General features: G+C 36.6%; 1 protein-coding gene across 5 annotated transcripts in view; it reads right to left on the minus strand.

Annotated features, from left to right (window-relative positions):
• The window catches only part of LOC134483425 (uncharacterized), a 329,893-nt gene that overhangs the window by 109,736 nt on the left and 199,779 nt on the right, over nt 1-20,378 (minus strand). For 3 of the 5 annotated variants that reach the window (XR_015646530.1, XM_087600960.1, XM_087600956.1), the window contains 2 exons: nt 6,603-6,744; nt 5,743-5,895 (listed from right to left, as the gene is read on the minus strand). The gene's annotated coding sequence lies outside the window, so the exon portion shown is untranslated. Of the gene's footprint in view, nt 1-4,687; nt 5,896-6,602; nt 6,745-20,378 lie in introns of those variants that run through there. The other 2 variants (XR_015646535.1, XR_015646523.1) reach the window with 2 other exon arrangements.

Raw genomic sequence — 20,378 nt, forward strand, 5'->3', positions numbered from 1 at the left:
CACATCAGTAATTTTAGGACTCAAGAGGATAAAGCAGAAGGATCATAAATTCAATGTTAGTACAGGCTATATAAGAGTAAGAGCAGGCAGCCTAGTAAGGTCTTGAATGAATGTTAATAATGTTTCTCTATTTGACATTAATTGCCTAGACGCTTATTGAACCACTTTCCCTAGCTCCAATAACTATATCTAGGTTCTACTATGGTGTTCATGATCCCTCCTCTGCTTCCCATGACTGGAGGTTAACAGGTCCAAACCTGCACAGGTTTTGTGCCAGTAATGACATGTTTTGTGAGACCAATGGTATAATGGTGATCTTATAATTGAAAGATGTTCAAACCTATCAAACTTACTTTTTGGCACGTTTTATTTACCAAATATTACCTCCTTCATGATATTCTTGGAGGAGTGATATAGTATTCTCCTGTTCATATGAGCTTTCAATAGTCCTGATGCTCAGCACTTCGACTAGTTATAACCTATGCTCTTACCTCTGATCACTGAACAAGAAATTTCTCCAGAAAATCAGTTTCAAATTATTACATGTATACTTAAAATAATAAAGTAAAAGAACTAATGAGAGAATGATGGAAGAAGAAAATAATAAGAAGAAAAGGAGGGGGAAGAAGTTAGGAGAAAGGAAGACAAAAGAAGGGATAGAGTGAGGGAAGCAGGAAGGAGAAAAAGGAAAAAAAAGGAACAGAAGCATATGTAGGTCATAAAAAGGCATAATAGGATTTATAAGATAATGTACATTATATATCAAAGGTACACAAAGAAATCAATTATGTTATATAATCAAAAACTTCTAATACATTTTAATTTGTTTTTTAACGTTTTTTCTTTGCATCGGTCTCAATTCTCCCATCCTTGTCACTGCCTCTTACAATCTTTCCTCGAAATCCCTTCTCCTCTGAGTGAGTTGGGGATGCTCTGGGTATTCTCCCACCCTGGCAATTCTTAAACAAAGACATTATGAATTTTAAGTGCAAATGGATGGAACTTGAGAATATCACCATGAGTGATGTAACCTAGTCTCAAATGGACATGCAGGCTATATACTATCTTATAAGGAGATACTAGACCTAAAAGTGAGGTTATCCATGCTACCCTCCACAGACTCAAAGAAGTTAAAAAGAAAGACGATCCAAACAAGATTGCTTGAATCTCACTTATAAGGGGTGAAATAGTCTTATGAGGCATATGGATGGAGGGATACGGTAGGGAGAGGTGATAATGAGTAGAATGGGGAACTTCAGGGGTGGTCATGAGATGCTACATGGTCATGAGAGATTGCTACATGGTCATGAAAATGAATGAAAATATGCAAAGGAAAGTGTATGGGAAGTGGGGGTGGGGTATCTCCATAATGAGACAGAGACTTGGGATAAAATAGTATCTGAAGAATCAATAGAGGTTACCTTAGCTACTACTCTCAGCACTGGGGATATGGAACCTTTAGAGGCCACCTCCTGTAGCCAGACAGTAACCCCTGAAAAGTTATAGAGACACCAAACAATTCTCAAAATGTTCAAGCCAATATTTATCCTGTGTACAAAAAAACGTAGGCACAAGGAATGGGACAGAGTCAGAGGGACTGACCAACAAATAACCTGACCAACTTGAGCCCCATCTGATGGTTGAAGTACCGATCCCTAACAATATTGATACTCTGTAATGTTTGCAGACAGGAGGATGTTTTCTTCTGAGCATCTCTACAGACTCAGAGAGATACAGACACCAACCAAATAGTGAATGAAGCTTGAGAACTCTTATGGAAGAACTGGAGAAATGATTGTGCACCCCAAAGGGGATGAAAATTCCACAGTAAGACCAACAGAGTTAACACCCTTGTGGGCTCTCAGACACTGAATTACCAACCAAAAAGCATATGCCAGCTGAACCTAGAACTTTCTTAAATTTTATAGCAAATGTGAAGTTTGGTTTTTATATTGGTACTGAACAAGTATAAAGGGGTCTATCCCAAATGCTATTGTTTGCATTTGAGATGCGTTCTTGAAGCTTGGGTGCTTTGTTGGGCCCCAATGGAGTGGATGGCCCTAGCCTCACAGAGACTTAACATGCCAGGATGGAGGATACCCATTGGTCCCCCACCCTCTCAGTTGATATAAAGGGTGATGGTGCGAAGGATTGTGGGAGGAGTGAGCAGGAGGAGAGCATTGAGAGGCATGTAAACTGAACAAGTAAAAAATAAAACAAAACAAAACTCCAAGATATATCCTTTTGTCCCAATGCATATTTCCAATCATGTTGTATTTTTACGAAGACTCAAGACAATAAAAGTTAAGGGATTGGAGAGAGAGTTTGATAGTTGAATACTGCTACTTTTACAGAGTTCCAAGGTATTCACAATTAACTGTAAGGATTCAGAAATCAATTCTTTTATTTCTTAATATATTACTATTAATGGCAAAAAGTAATGTGATTGCATGTCCTCATTACATTACTTTTTTTTCTTAATCTTTTTTATTGGATATTTTCTGTGTTGACATTTCAAATTTTATCCCCTTTCCTTATTATCCCTCCAGACCCCTTAACCCATTCCTCACCCCCTGACTCCACAAGGGAGCTTCCTCACCCATAGACTAACTCTCTCCTGCCCTGTCATTCCCCTATAGTGTGGCATCAAGCCTTCACAGGGACAAGGTCCTCACTTCCCATTGGTTCCCAACAAGCCCCATCTTCTGGTATATATGAGGCTGTAGACATAGTTTGCTCCATTTAGTGGGAGGTTTAGTCCCTGGGAGTGTGGGGTGTCTGCCTTGTTGATACTGTTGTTATTCATATGGGGTTGCAAACCCCCTCAACTACCTCAGTCCCTTTTCTGTCTTCTCTATTCTGGACCCTGTGCTCAGTCTAATGTGAACATCCACCTCTTAGTACTTAAAATTTCTTATAATTCTGTCACCTGAAGTTAGGTTTAAAATGCATGTACTGCCAAAATTGAATTTTTTTAGGGTAAGATTCAAAATGAGTATCTTCTTATTAAGAAAATTAATTTTTCAATTTCTTCTTCATAAGAAGTCCTTTTTTGATGGCAGTGAGTTCATTTGAATCATAAAATACATGAATAGATTACCTCAGTAAACCAGGAGTTCTTCTAGTTTTGTTTTTCTAGTTGTGTTATGTGTATGCAGTTGTTATGGTATTTGTGACCCCTGGGAAATGAATATAGATTCAGTACAATTATCAAAAAATATTTATTGAGTAGTACCTAATAGTATGAATAAACCCCGAGTCGATTTGAGATTGTTTTAAAGGGAGGGTTTGGGAAAGGACATTTAAAGGAGAAATTCATACAAACACATTGAATACCTATGCAAGGAAGACAAATTTTCTGTTCTGTCAAGTGACTAAGGCAATCAAAAAAAATATTTGGCTATCTGCATAAGAAAGTTGCCAAAGTAAAAAAAATATCCAGTTAGTCATATCATACAACTAGATGATTATGACTATACATTTTTGCGTGAGGCTCACTGAATCAAGGTTATTGGGAACTTTTCTTACAGGGAGTGATATGAGATAAAATTGGCTGGTGGACACACAGAGAGTTGCTTAACATAAAATGTGCCTTGCCATAGCACTGTCACAATACAAACATGTTCACTGAAAGTTTATCATTTCTCTGTTTCTAGATGTAAAATCATGTGTCACCATGGTTACCTAGATTTTATTAATTTTAGTCATGTGTGCATATTTTTCTCTGTCTCCATCTCTGCCTCTATCAGTCTCTGTTCTCTCCTCTCTCTCTCTCTCTCTCTCTCTCTCTCTCTCTCTCTCTCTCTCTCTCTCTCTCTCTCTGTCTTGCTCTTGCTCTTGCTCTTGCTCTCTCTCATGCTCTCTCTCTGTTTGTCTCTTTCTCTCTGTCCCACTTCTCTCTTTGTGTGTTTGTGTCGGGGTTTGTTTTGGGGGTGAAATGCATAGAAGTATGTACGTGTCAAAGGCTGTCTATGGCTCAAGATCTGCAGTCCCATGTAATTTTTAGAATCCTGACATGAGTTCTGGGATATCCTCTTACAGGGTAATACTTGATTTTACAAGTAGAAACATCACAAAGGATCTTCTATGCACCTTTAAGCCTTGGTGATTTAGATGCATGCTTATTTTGCAAATGAATGTACAAACCAAAAATATAGAAAGGTTGTTGATTTTAAATGTTCATACACTGAATTATTTTCCAGTAAATGTAAATATGATATGGACTAAGCAATATCTTTTCCTGTGAATCAGAGTCTACACTGGAAAGAGGAATGCATTAGGAAATAGTAAATGTGCTTTGAATTTGCACAATGTGCAAAAATCTTCAAAAATAATAAGGTGGCTTTGAATGCATACGGAATTACTCTGCTTTCTATCCTATGGCAGAACCTTCATAATCAATTCTTGTGTGGCTCAAGTTGCTTCAATGTAGGACTGAGCAGATAACTATTGTAATATATTAATTCAAGCCAAAATGAGAGATGGAGGTGACCACTCTGAAACAGGCTGTGCTATGACAGATCAGTCCCTAAGAGAAGTTTAAAGATGGCTGAAAACATATTTCTGTCAATTTGAATTTTAAGGATTCCTTTCAAATATTGATTTTTATTAGGAACAAAGTCAGGGAAATGTCAGTGTTGTTGTATTGTATTTGGTAATATTGTCATAGTATGACTGGCAGCGAGTATTCAGTAAAAAAGTTTGATTTATTATTTTAACGACTATATTTCTATCAGTAACTTTCTCAGGCCAAGAAGTTGTTGCATATAATGGGTTGGCTTAATCATACAGATTTCCATGTATATCTGCCACCTAGGACTTTAAGATTAAGGTATCATATTATAGTTCTCTCATGTTCCATATTATATACAATAGCTACAAAAGGCAGGAATTATATAGGGTTACCCAAACAAGAAAACAAATATTTAATTCTTTAGATCTATCCATATACTGTGCAGCAAAGTAAGATTAGGTCACTGGAAATACCAAAAGAAATCCGTGTGTCTTAAAATATTGTATTATTAATCATACAATAATGAATAATTGTGAATATGTACAATTATCAATTCCTTAATTTGAGTTGCAGAGTCCTTTCTGGGACATAGAGAGCAAAATTTTTACTGAAGAGGCCAGTGCTAAGTTTCTTGAAGCAGGTCCTACCCAGGGCGACAGGTTCTCCTACCTGAAATAGCTAATTAAATTAAATGTGCACAAGGATGACAGAGAGTTTGCCTCTCAGGTGAGTCTCGATCACATCAAATTTAAAGAGAGAATAACCATCTCAGTAGTATCTAAGAATAAAGGAATGCATGAGATGTGTGCAATAATCTATGCTATGATGTTCTACAGATGAAAACTATGCCTTCATAATCTCTGATTTGATTATAATTTCTAGCATTGATATTGTTATTTGGGCAACTTACAAAAAGTTCTGTGTACTGCTTACAAAATCTGTGTAACAAAGAGGAATTATACAGGCATAATTAAATGGGCATTTAACATAGGTAGCTAGAAAAGTTATAGTAGTGTGGTGGAATTAATAGATTTTTAAATTAACCCAAAAGATACAGGGTTCACTATCTAGGAATATAAAGGATTATGTAGGTAATGTTTTTAAATTTTTCTGGTCAAAAGTTTCATTTGTACATGCTCGATTTTCCCAAAACCCCTCCGTTCCATAGCATAGATTTCTAGTTTACATACGATGAACATTTTACTCATGTTTCTTGAGCTTTTATTTACCTCTGCTTATTACAGTACTCTCCTCTTCCTCCTTCTTCCACATTACTTAATTTCTTCATTTGTTTATTACTTTTTTTTTATATTTGAAAGTTGTGAGATAATGTCTCATGCCGGGGCTGTCTTCAAACTTTCATAATCCTTTTGCTTCTATCTCTAGGATGACATGATGAAAGATGTGAGACAATTTACCAGGAATGTTTTTAATTTCATTTTAAAATCTACATTTAATTTTGATTATTATTACTTTTAAAAATAAATTTTTGTGCAGAAAGTCCAGCCTATTTGGTATATGCCTTTATATGTAATATCTGAGAGGCATAGACAGAGAGTCAGTATTGTTTTTAACTACAGCCAGGATTCTGTTTTGGAATCCTTTAGTAAAAACAACAAAATATTTTAATAATATTAAAATTATAATAGGAAAAGATTTTTTCTCAACTTTCTGTATCTTGGATGGCAAGCAGTAGGCTGCTGAAGTAGTAGTTGAAACTTCAAAGAAAAAGAAAAGAGGGCTATTTGAAACATCATGGGATATTTGAAAGATAGAATGCTATCTTCAGGGATATTTTTTGCACAGCAATATTGTATCTCCTAATGTTCCCCAAACAGCCATAGACATGGAGTCGGGTATTTGAAAATTTGAAAGTAATATTGGGCATCTCACTCAAACCATTGTGTTCTGAATCTTGTCATCACAGTCTTACCACCAAATCACAATACTATCATATATTATACAATTTTAAAAGACCCTATCATCTTTCATAGAATGGATATTGTTTAAAAGTTGAAAGTATTTTCTGGAGCTCAACTCAATACATTCAATGTAACTGCTATAAAATGAAAAGCAATTAAATACTTACAGCATACAACAGCACAGAACATATATCACCTTTCCTTTGATATGGATTCAGACTGTCCAGAGAAATCCATAGATTTCTTGAGATTCATATTTTTCTGCCTCTATCTTCTGGGTGGTGTTGTTCCTTGTGTGTACAATCCAACCTGCATTTGTGATGAAGTTCACGCTTAAATCTATTTAGTTAGGCAAGTACTTTACCAAATATTGAATATCAAGCATGCCTGTCCTGGCACTTGCAGAGTCCCACAGCCTTGCCCTTTCAAACAGTTTACAAATGCAGTACCTTAAAAATCCAGTAACTTTTTACAATCCACATTTTCTATCAGAGTCCAAAGTCTCATTTGGAAAATATGGTCTTGTAAAATCAAAATAAAAGTCTTAAACTACTTTGTTACTTCAAGAGAAGAATCAAGCAACAATGGGAACAAAGCAAAATGAAACTTCAATCGTGTTAATAACTCAATATCTTAATAATTGTGATCCACTTACTTTTTTCTGGCATCTGTTAAATATATCCATAACTTCTCTAGCTCTTCCTCTGTAGCACATATACAGTTGGACATTTGGGCTAGAGCTGTCTCTAACCCATTGGTGCTGCTGATCTTGTCTATCATCCTATGCTATTTGCACATGCCCCATACTGGGGAACCTTGCAGCCAATGAGTTGCACTTGAACCATTAGTCTCTTCTGTCATGTTTTCAGAAATCAATCCCTGCCACAAAGTGACAAGCCAGAGCTGTTGTCAATGACATCTCCATGCCTGCATAACTAGCGATATGGGTAGGCGATAGACTTATGACCTCATCATTCTGGAGCACAGTTTCTGCACCTTCACCTTGAGGCATCACTTCTCAGAGACTTTACATCTGATTGAACGTTTAGACCAAAATGGTCAGCATTTATTATCCAGCCACACAAGCATTTCCTTCTCTTTAGTAACTCTGGTATTGAAATTACTGAATGGTAATTTCTTCCAGTACATTTGGGAAGCAAGGTTTAGTTCATGAGGGAATAAAACTCCAAGGATACTAGATTAAATACTGAATGAAAATGCATTGTACTTTTCTTGATCTTGGATTATATATTTAGTATAATAAAAAATAAGGAGAGAAAGACAAAAAAAGGTGGAGATAATAAATAGAATTAGATAGATAAATAGATAGATAGATAGATAGATAGATAGATAGATAGATAGATAGATAGATAGATAGATTAAGCAAGATAAATCTGAAGAATCAGTGCATACGAAAAATGGTAGCCAATAGTGGAAATTGAGAAAATAGACTAACTGAAAGACATTACTCACAATGTCTAAAATATCTGGTGATTTATACTGCAGGTCACCAGATTTCCCTTCTAGGTCCCACTTTCCCAACTCCTACAAACCAGTAGTCTGCTCAGAGGAAGAATCCCTTATTTGTACAGATTTTGACAATTACAAACTTTTGAAAAAGTCCTCGAGTGTCTGAAGAAAAGACAATATTGCAGAGGACAGTGAACTTTATTGTTTCAAAACTAATGGTAAGGACGGATTGATGAAATATTCTTGTAACAAAGGTACAGCGAAAGTAAGTTTTGCTCAAGAACTCTGGAAGGAAAATGGGATTCAAACTAAAAGTCCCAAAGCAAGAGGTATTACAAACATGGTTTCAGGGCAAGTGCAGGGTACACAACTGCTTAAGCTGGGGCCTTGTCTGAGAAGTGTTCATGTGGATTTAGGCAGATTTAATGTTCAAGATATCTAGTCTCTAATACTGTCTTGGCAAACTCAGTATGAAGGAGGAGAAATAGGAGGTGGTGAGATTGGTATAGAGGACAGAAATTAAATGAACAATATGCATCTGATAATTAAGTAGAAAGATACTTTTGATAAAGTTTATTCCTTGGGGAGAAAGGAATGGGAAAACGCTACAGGGGTACTAGACAGAGAAATTTAAATCAGCTCCTAAGCCTATTCCTCAAATTTCAATGCCTTATATCCAAAATATACAAAGAAATCAAGAAGTTAGACCGCAGGGACACAATTAGCCCTATTAAAAAATGGGGTTCAGAGCTAAACAAACAATTCACAGCTGAGGAATGCCGAATGGCTGAGAAACACCCAAAGAAATGTTCAACATCTTGAGTCATGAGGGAAATGCAAATCAAAACAACCCTGAGATTTCACCTCACGCCAGTGAGGTATGGCTAAGATCAAAAACTCAGGTGACAGCAAATGCTGGCGAGGATGCTGAAAAAGAGGAACACTCCTCCATTGCTGGTGGATTTGCAGACTGGTACAACCATTCTGGAAATCAGTCTGGAGGTTCCTCAGAAAATTGGACATTGAACTGCCTGAGGATCCAGCTATACCTCTCTTGGGCCTATACCCAAAAATGCCCCAACATATAAAAAGACAAGTGCTCCACTATGTTCATCGCAGCCTTATTTATAATAGCCAGAAGCTGGAAAGAATCCAGATGCCCTTTAACAGAGGAATGGATACAGAAAATGTGGTACATCTACACAATGGAATATTACTCAGCTATCAAAAACAATGACTTTATGAAATTCGTAGGCAAATGGTTGGAACTGGAAAATATCATCCTTAGTGAACTAACCCAATCACAGAAAGACATACATGGTATGCACTCATTGCTAAGTGGCTATTAGCCCAAAAGCTTGAATTACCATAGATGCCTAGAACAAATGAAACTCAAGACGGATGATCAAAATGTGAATGCTTCACTCCTTCTTTAAAAGGGGAACAAGAATACCCTTGGCAAGGAAGAAAGAGGCAAAGATTAAAACAGAGACTGAAGGAACACCAATTCAGAGTCTGCCCCACATGTGGCCCATACATATATAGCCACCCAATTAGACAAGATGGATGAAGCAAACAAGTGCAGACCAACAGGAGCCGGATGTAGATCGCTCCTGAGAGACACAGCCAGAATACAGCAAATACGGAGGCGAATGCCAGCAGCAAACCACTGAACTGAGAATAGGACCCCCGTTGAAGGAATCAGAGAAAGAACTGGAAGAGCTTGAAGGGGCTCGAGACCCCATATGTACAACATTGCCAAGCAACCAGAGCTTCCAGGGACTAAGCCACTCCCTAAAGACTATACATGGACTGACCCTGGACTCTGACCTCATAGGTAGCAATGAATATCCTAGTAAGAGCACCAGTGGAAGGGGAAACCCTGGGTCCTGCTAAGACTGAACCCCCAGTGAACTAGACTGTTTGGGGAGGGCGGCAATGGGGGGAGGGTTGGGAGGGGAACACACATAAGGAAGGGAAGGGGGGAGGGGGATGTTTGCCCGGAAACCGGGAAAGGGAATAACACTCTAAATGTATATAAGAAATACTCAAGTTAATAAAAAAAATGAAAAAAAGAGCTCTGGAAGGAAAATGGGATTCAAACTAAAAGTCCCAAAGCAAGAGGTATTACAAACACGGTTTCAGGGCAAGTGCAGGATACAAAACTGCTTAAGCTTGGGCCTTGTTTGAGAAGTGTTCCTGTGGATTTAGGCAGATTTAATGTTCAAGATGTGTAGTCACTAATACTGTCTTGGCAAACTCAGTATGAAGGAAGGAGAGATAGGAGGTGGTAAGATTGGTATAGAGGACAGAAATTAAATGAACAATGTGCATCTGATAATTAAGTAGAAAGATACTTTTGATAAAGTTCTTTCCTTGGGGAGAAAGGAATGGGAAAATGCTACAGTGGTACTAGACAGAGAAATTTAAATCAGCTCCTAAGCCTATTCCTCAAATTTCAAAGCCTAGCTTTGTAACTGTTCCCTAGCCCTCTCTTAACAAGAATTAGGAACACCAGTCATTTTTATAGAGAATAGTAAAAATTTCTCATGAGTGAAAACTGAATACCTCATACACATGAGGTTACAGGAAATTGCATTTTTTTTTAGTATATAAACAAGGATTGTCAGGAAATATCACTTGGACCTTCTTCACTGCATTTTCTAGCATCTTAAGTGAACATCATTGGTGTTTTCAAAGACCAACCAGACTTAATTTCCTGAGACAAAATTAGAAAGACTGCTATACCAAGAGGTCATGGATAGTCATTAATTCTTTTGTTACATAATCTTAGTTTTAAAATCCTAGTTAGATATATTTGTGATATTACCCAATGTCTGAATTTATGGTATAACAAGTTGTCCGACTAGTTGTCAGATTTGCTGGCCAGAATTTTTCAAGTAGACCTGATTTCTTTTTAATTGTGCCAATTGCAAAGATAGATAATTAAATAGACTATTTTAGTGGTTGGGACTTTGTATTAGTGTTTGAATATATGTCTAAGGAGCAAATGTCTGCAGGGATTGAAGAAGGAAGAAGAGTGAATCTTCAGCACCAATGTGAGTGGTTTTCACAGATCATAACAAGCAGACGTATAGGAGATGTTAATTGAATAATTTCTCTGGAAGATTAGAGCATAGTTAAATTTTTTGTGAGATTTGTCTAAATTATTCAAAACATCAAAATACATTTTAAACTTTTACACCTAAATTAATTAATTAATTAATGGCCTCCTGACAGCTGTGTATGCTGTCTGGTGTTCTGGTGTTTGAGAGATTTCAGGGGTCCAGGTTAATTGAGACTACTAGAACCTCTACAGGGTGGTCCTCCTCCTCCTCAGCTTTTTCCAGCTTTTCCCAAATTAAACGACAGGATTCATTAGCTTCTGTCCATTGGTTGGGTATAAGTACCTGCATCTGACTTTCTCAGCTGCTTGATGGGCCTTTCAGAGAGCAGTCATGCTAGGCTCCTGTTTGTAAGCACACCCCAGCATCAGTACTAGTGTCAGGCCTTTGGGCTTCCCCTTGAACCGGATCCCACTTTGGGCCTGTTTCTCGATCTTTTTTTTCCTCAGGTTCCTCTCCATTTCCATCCCTGAAGTTCTTTTAGAATAAAATAATTATGGGTCAGAGTTTTGACAGTGGGATAGGAACCCCATCCATCACTTGATGCCTTGTCTTTTTGCGTGAGGTGGTCTCTACCAGTTCCTATGTGCATTGTAGGGCATTTTGTTTAAGGTCCTTCCTTTTGAGTCTTGAGAGTTTCTTACATCACAGGTCCTTGGTATATTCTGGATGATATCCCCAAACTTCGACCCCTTGAAATTGCCTGTTTCCATTTTTTCTGTTGGACTTAGGGTTTCAGTCCTTTCTCCCACACAATACCAGATCATCTTCTCCTTTTCCTCACCTGCCCCATGTCCCCTTTCCCTCCCCGATCAATCAAACCTCCACCTTGTTATTGTTGTCTTCCCACTCCCAGATGGGAGTGATGTGTCCTCACATGGGGCCCTTTGGTTTGCTGAACTTTCTGAATTCTGTTAACTGGATCTTGATTATTACATATATTTTCTTTAACTAATATCAACCTATAAGTGAGAACATACCATGCATGTACTTTTGGGTCTGAGTTACCTCACTCAGGGTGATTTTTTTAGTACATCCTTTTGCCTGCAAAAATCAGGATGTCCTCGTTCTTAATAGGTGAGTGGTATTCCACTGTGTAAAGGAACCACATTTACTGTACTCATTCTTCTTTCATGGGGCACCTGTTCTGTTTTCCAGCTTCTAACTATCAAAAACATGGCTCCTGAGAAAAATGTGGAACATGTGCCCCTGTAGCATGGTGGGGCCTCTTTTGGGTATATTCCAAAGAGTGGTATTGTTGCTTCTTCAGGTAGACCTATTTCCAATTTTTTTGAGGAACCTCTGATTGATTACCAGTGTGGTTGTACCAGGTTCCAATACCAGCAGTTGGGAGTGTTCCTCTTTCTCCACATACTTGACAACATGCACTTTCTCCTGAGTCTTTTATCTTAGTCATTCTCATTGATGTAAAGTGGAAACTCATGGTCATTTTCATTACATTTCTCACATCACTAAGGAATTTGTACATTTCTTTAGGTGCTTCTCAATCATTCAAGATCCCTCTGTGGTGAATTCTCATTTTACTTCTATAACCCACTCTTTGTTTGGATATTTTTCTTTATTTTTTTGGTTAGTTTTCGAGATTTTTAATATATGTTTGATATGAGCACTCTATCATATGTGGAGGTAGTGAAGATTCTGTCCTAATCTATAGGTTATTTCCCTAATTTCTTTCTCAGTCAATTTATCAGTCAGTTTGATTTATTTGAGTTAATTTTATATTTGTCAACTTTGCCGAACTTGTTTATCTGTTGGGGTAATTCTCTGGAAGAATGTTTGTGATTAATTATATATACTATCATATCATATGCATATAATGATACCTTTATTTCTTCTTTGCAAATTTGTATCCCCTTGATCTCTATTTGTTGCCTTATTTTTCTAGCTAGCACTTTGAGTACTATATTTATTATATATCGGGAGAGTGAACATCATTCGCTTGTCTCCCACTATAGTGTGATTCCTTCAGGTGTCTCTCCATTTAGTTGGTGTTGGCTGTTTGTTTGTAGTAAATTGTTATTATTATGTTTAGGTATGGCCTTGGATTCCTGATTTATCCAATACTTTAAACATGTGAGTGTGTTATATTTTGCCAAATGTTATTTCTGCATCTAAGGAGTGATCCTGTAGTTTTCTTTATGAGTTTGTTTATATGGATTTCTAAGAGTTTTTTAAGTAAATTACTTAAACAGATTTTTTACATTGAACATTTCAAATGTCCTCTCCCTTCCTGGGTTCTCCTAACCGGTCCCTGCCTCTCAACCTCCCGGGTCCTGTTTCCATGAACATGATTTTCCCATGCCCTCAACTCCTGACTCACTGCCCTAGCACTGAGCCTTCACAGGACCAAGGGCCTCCCCTCCCATTGATGCCAGATAAGGCCATCCTCTGCTACATAGGCAGCTGGAGCCATGAGTCCCTCCATGTATATTCTTTGGTTGGTGGTTTAGTCCTTGAGAGCTCTGCTGTGTTTGGTTCAATGATATTGTGGTTTTTTTGATGGGGTTTCAAAACCCTTTAGCTTCTTCAGGTCCTCCCCAACACTTCATTTGGGTCCCAGTGTTCAGTATGACGTTTGGCTGCAATTATCCGCATCTGTATTGGTAAGGCTCTGACAGAGACTCTCAGCAGATAGCTATATCATGCTCCTCTCAGGAAGCACTTCTATGCCTCAGCAATAGTATCTGCATTTGGTATATGCCTACAGGGTAGATCTCTAGGTGGGATAGTACTCCTTTGTATAAATGTACCACACTTTCTGCATACATTCCTCTCTTCGAGGGCATCTGGGTTCCAGCTTCTGGCTGTTATAAATAAGGCTGTTATGAACATAGTGGAGCATGTGTCCTTGTTATATGTTGGAGCATCTTTTTAGTATGTGTCATGAATTGGTATACTATCCTCAGGTAATACTATCTCCAATTTTCTGAGTGATTTCTCTGAGTGACACACATCCTCATAAGCTTCTTCTGCCACCTGAGTTTCTGGTCTAAGGCATTCTGACTTGTGTGAGGTGGAATCTCAGTGTCATTTTGATTCCATTTCCATGAAGACTGAGAAATCCCTTGGGACAAAGGCAGGTGTTAATTATAATACAGAATATTAATATTTAAAGTTGGCTTCCTTAAAATGTTAAACAAAATATTTTTTAAAGCTGCTGCCACCTTCAGCGGATATTTGAGACTAAGCAGTTGTGTCCACAGGTTGAGGGTTAGCTACAAGAGCTCAAAGATATGTAACATTTCTACTTATGTAAGAGAAAGTCCTTGAATTCTCAGACAATATAGTATAATTGTTGTAATATATTTATTCTCAGGTAATAGCTACAACTGCCTACAATAAATAGTTGGCTGCTGGAGAAAATTACAAAAAGCAAAAAGAATGACATAATGTTTAGACAGAAATGTTAGAGTAAATTACAGGCCATTTTCACACAATTTGCATCACACCATGTTATGAAGACTGGGACATAATTCTTTCCTATGGTTTCAAAATTTCCCTGTCTCTTATGACTGGGTACAGATATCAGCAAACCTCCACAACTCTGCCAGAAATTCTATGGAAAGTGAATTTTCAAGGAATTTTACTTTCAATTTTATTTTGTTATGGTGATATTGAGAATTAGAGTAAACATTAATTTAGGCAAAGTCCATATTTGTTGGTAGAATTCTCCAAAACTATTAGGGTTTTTTATTGGAAAGGAGAAATTTGATTAAAAATGTTAGATCTTCTTTTTAAAAAAAAACTTTAATTATTGGAATGACACTGTTAAACAGAAGTAGAGCATTCGACAAACACAAAACTCTAGAGACAGATACCTGAACCTATAAGGGAAAACAGTTACAGCAGAAACCAGAAAAACAGCTACAAAAATATTTTAAATGTCCTAAAAATGACATTGTTTCCTTCCTCAATCAAATTTCATCCAGAATACCGAGTCTTTTATTTAGGATATATGTATATTTCACATATAATTCTATTTTAATAAGAACCATCTTTGGATCCTGTAATAGTCTATCTGTTGTAATATACTTATTCTCAGATAATATTGAAACTGCCTCAGTTTCCTCACTTGATGTGGGCACATCTCATTGGTCTTTTGCTATTGGACGCAATGATAGACCACATCAACCCTTTTTATAAAAGATGGTTTTGTGACATAGTTTGCAAAGTACTACATAGAACTGCTTTAACCTTTGTTTTGCAAGGACCATTTTTTCTATAAGCAAGAATCCACTTGTCTTCCTAACTGAGTATGTTTCTCATTCCTCCTGTTTTCAAGATGGTTTCTTATCACTCCGATCCTTTTTCAGCCAGCCTTCCTCAGTAGTTAGACATTTTTCATCCACTGGCCCTCCACTTGCTCTTTGGCTGTAAATTATTTGCTAAGATCCAATGCTAAACTCTGATATAACCAAAATGACTTCACAAAAAGACTACATTGAAGTTTCTTTTGCATTCTTAACAAACTCCTTTTCTGACAATATAAAAAGAGTAATAAATATTTTTAAAAAAGGACAAGTATTTGTTTAATGTCACTGAGACGACTATCCATACACTGTAATTGGCATAACTCTTGAGGACAAATTATGTAGCACTGAAACAAGCATCTCTTATAAAATTTGTCTCTGCCTTCTGTGTTTAGATACATTTTGGCGGATATATTAAAGAACTTCAGAATTCAAAGTATGTCCTGTATTAGATATCCACATTCCATTTAAAGAATCACATCTAAATTTACGTTAAAAACAATAACAACAGCTTACGAATCTGCTAAAAATCCCAAGAAAAATTTTCATTTTAAAATTATGCTAAGTGGTTCGTGATTTCTGTGATCCCTCAATTAAAGCTGAACTCTCCACTTCCTTATATAGAAAGCAAAACATAGTTTTCGGCTCATTTGTAAATTTATATTTGAAAAAAACAATACCGAAAAACAGGAGGACTTGTACTACTCGTATAATTACGAATTCATTCAAACGAAATTATCCTAAACCTGAAAACTGGAAAAGCAAACCACGGTTTCGTGTTCTTGCAAGCATATTAAGTTAATGAAAGAGTGTGTCACTTCTAAGCTTGGCTCCAGAGGAAGTTGAAAACCGAAAGGAATTTTGGTCCTTGTAGTTTCACCATGTTAATAGTCTTTCTGGAAGCCTGGAAGCTGGGGATGGCGGGGTGGGGGAGGGGTGAGACATCGCAGCCTGCAGCGCTTTTATGACTTACTTCCTGTAGCGGGTCTACTGATTGGAGCAGTACTCTGCAATTGGATTTTAGTTATTGTTGACTGTACTGAAAAGAGAAAAGCATTCCTCGGTATTTTCTAGAAAGTATATTTTTCTAATTAATGTAATACTAAATCCACTCATCAAAATAGTCTAAGTGAAACTTAAAAGTAAGTGTTAAACATACCACTCATCCCAAGGAGGGCTGCCAATTGCTTTGTGCAGCAACAGTTAAATCACTGATGGTTCCTTCACCCAGCATTGATGAGAGGTTTTGGTCCTAACCTTACTGCAACTTTTTATGCTAAGGTCGGGTGTTCTGTTAACACATCCTTGGGAAGCCAGTTACCAGGGTTTTTGTTGTTATTTTGTTTTGTTCCTGTTGTTGTTGTTGCTTGGCTTTTTTTTTTTTTTTCAGAGCTGGGGACCGAACCCAGGGCTTTGCGCTTGCTAGGGAAGCATTCTACCACTGAGCTAAATGCCCAACACCACTTTGCTTTGTTTTTAAAGGGAATGGAAGGAGTGGATCTGGGGTGACAGGAGAACTATTGTGGAGAGATGCATAGAGTGGTTGAAGGGAAATGGAGTGTAATGAGCGAGAGAAGAATAAACGTAATAATAATAATAATAATAATAATAATAATAATAATAATAATTGTCATAATAAAAATTGAATAAGACTAATAGTCAAAACGAGAACAATAGTAATTTGCTCAATACCCTTCTTTATGTATATATAAGAGGAAAAAGTCACTTAGAAACAGAATTATGTTTATTCTAGTAAGGCTTATCTAACAGCTCTTGGTAGAAAGTTACAAAGCAGAGTTCAGTATCTACAAACAAGGTAAACTGACCTTTTTAACTGGTTAGTTACAATGTTATCCCCAATTTTTAGGGACCCCAAAAGGCCCTATTGGAGCCAATTCTAATGTAAATATGTAAGGGTCTTTATTATGAACACTATTTCAAGGTATCCCACTCTCCCCATTACAGCATATCAGAGGGAGAGACCCCAGTTTAGGTATTCGGTGTTTTTATTATGGTTAAATCAATTTGTGAATTTCCATAAGCGTCAACAAGTTAATATTTTATAAACTGCATTCTGGTGTATTCTGCAGGAACAGAACACAGGGACAAACCCAACTGATGAACAGGATGATTTTCTATTCTCTGCAGGATGTCTTAAGACATTTATGTGTATCTTGACTCTTATTGTAGCCTGACTAACTGTTGTTAAGGGGCAAGGGGTGGGCATAGGATGATTGTGTAGGTGAACTTTGTGACTCTCTTCCTAGAGTTGGAGTTTAGTCCTTGGCTCAGAAAATGGTACTTCTTCTTAAATAGATTTGGTTGGGATTGACAAAAGGTTAACAATTTTGATAAGCAATCATCCTAAGAGGAATGATTGAAGAGAGGTTGATTTAAGGATAAAAGTTTTGTACCACTTGCAAAACAAACCTGGGGTGCGAAGGGTTGTCTCCATGCTGATATCTGAGGACTACCTGCATTCAGAAGCCAATAGGATCTACCTGTAGGTCAACTGCTTCTGATCATTCAGAATAACACCCGAAACCCGTCCACCCAACCACTGTATAGAGCTAATTGCCCAAACTTAATAAAAAAAAATAGCATATATCCTTGGCCAATCCAGAAGTACTAATGACCATCACTGAAGAAGGTATCTGAAATTACTGTTGCCAGAAGTTCTGCCCCCATCATGGTTGCTGAAAAAAGTAAATGTGGCAACTCTCCAATGATGGGGTATTTTAAAGTACAACCGGCTTCAGCACCTCAACTAATAAAGACCTATTTGTTATGTAAATTGTAATGTGACTGAAAATATGCAGAAAATGCAAATATAAAGAATGAAGCATAAATATATACACAATTGTTAAATAAATCGATTTCACTTTTAAATCTGTATTTTGTATGTGCTCATGGCAAATATTTCTCTCCATCTGGTTTTAATGTCAGTCAGTCTCAGAGGTTATTTATTGAACTTTATTTTGTTAATTTGTGTATAATGTGATGTGCCATCTAACAGCGTCCTGCAGCATTCTTCCTATATCTCTGAAGAACACACCTTAAGTAGTCCATATAGACATCAGGGATAGGATTTGACTTTGAGATGACTGTTTAAATTCTTAGAAAACAGCACCATTATTTCATATTCTTTATCCCCCTGCACTCTACTAAGCATCTTTTTAGAAGTTTCCATCACATTTTCTGTTTTTTTCAAATAGTGTATGGCACAGTGAGCCATATAGAGATACTCACTCCTTTAAGCATAGTTTAGATTGTGGATCTAAGTGCAAGAATGAATTCTATGTTGTAGCTCTATGAGAGCTAAAAAGAATTTATACCCTGAGAATTCATTTATCATGACCATTTCCTTTGCTATATGCTCTTTGATTTTCCTATCATCATCACAAATCTGCCCATGAAGCTTAGTGCTTCATAGTTTCTCTTCCCCCACTTACAGATTACAAGTTTTTTAAATTCATCACCAATATTTTATTCAGGAGTTGGCTGGCCCCTTTTGTACTGATGAAACCACAAAATTGTATATTTGTGTGTATATACATGAACACACAGACATATATGGTATGTTTTATGTACATGTATATATATATACATATACATATATTATACAAGCTCTACGTACATATTCAGGTATATATTATATTATTTCATATAATAAAATGCTTAATACCCATATCTTAAATATGATTCAAAATATGGGTGCCCTTTTTTCTCTGGCCTCCTGAATACTTCCTGAATACTTATACTTTTATTGTCCCTTGTAACTCTAATTTCCATAGACTAAAGTTTTTAAATTTGAGAGACACCACTCTTAAAGAACCTGTAGCTGGTGTGTGTGTGTGTGTGTGTGTGTGTGTGTGTGTGTGTGTGTATGTGTATGTGTGTGTGTGTGATGTGTGCGTATTTGTGTGTGTATGTTTGTGTGTGTGTATGTGTATGTATGTGTGTACTATTATTATTTGTCTGTGCCTTGTGCTTCCGTATGCTCAGGTAGTGTGTGTCTACATATAAAAACTTTAACTCCTTTTTGCCTCAGCATTTGTATAAAAATGGTGTACACTCTTTTGTAAAATGCACTTATTTAGTGGAAGGAAAATTATGAAAATACAGTTTTATAAAAGAGTGAGGAACATTTTGTAACTTAAAAACTTGACATGCTCTCTAAAAACCACGTGGTACAATGAGAATATTAAATCCTGAATGTACTTCGGTGAATTTCAAACTCACTGTATTTCTCGTTTTTAAAGTAACTCAATAAAAAAAGTATTTTTGAAGTATTAAGGTGGGGAGGAAAATCATAGAGATTGACTTGTAGTCAATATATGCATGCCCATGCGTACCTACACACATATATGTGTATATAATCAAAAATATATCCCCTTATGCACACAAGGCAAATAACAATATCCTAAAAGTTTATCAATCAATCAAAATCTGAGAGGATTTTGTGTGTGTGTGAAAGCTACTTTTGGTTGACACCTTATATAAAATCAGGAATTAGGTAAAAGTCCTGATTTGAGGACACTTTTGAATAAGTTTTACTTAGTTTTAAATTGGAATGACTACTTTCAATCTGGATCTTTGAGATGTGAAGATGCAACATTTAATTTAATATTTAAAATCTGACTTTAATATGGGTTGCATCTTCTACTGTAATCCTATGAAAGGACAGGGTAGAAGGAATGTTTTTCTGTTTCCCTTCCTTGATTTTACCTCACTACCATATCCATTACTTAATTGTTCTTAAAGACTGCTTTTATCATAATCCTGTTGTATACCACAGAGCAGCTAAGACATGTAGCATGAACAACTACAAGGTTCTTGGAACTTCTATTCATAGACAGCTATTATTCAGCTAGATTGACTACAGCCTGTAAATCATTTGAAATCATCTCAGGTAGGATATTATATATTTATTTCATAATTTCTGTTACTCTAGCAATCCATGACTAATAAAAAGAGTGAACAGGAAATTATACCATTTTTACTGATATCAACATGTATAAGGTAGATGGGCGATTCCAGTTTCACTGGACAACATTGGGAAAAGAATGATTAAAAT

The sequence above is a fragment of the Rattus norvegicus genome, chromosome 1 (assembly GCF_021556685.1).
Source record: "Rattus norvegicus strain SHRSP/BbbUtx chromosome 1, alternate assembly SHRSP_T2T, whole genome shotgun sequence".
Taxonomy (NCBI): Eukaryota; Metazoa; Chordata; class Mammalia; order Rodentia; family Muridae; genus Rattus; species Rattus norvegicus.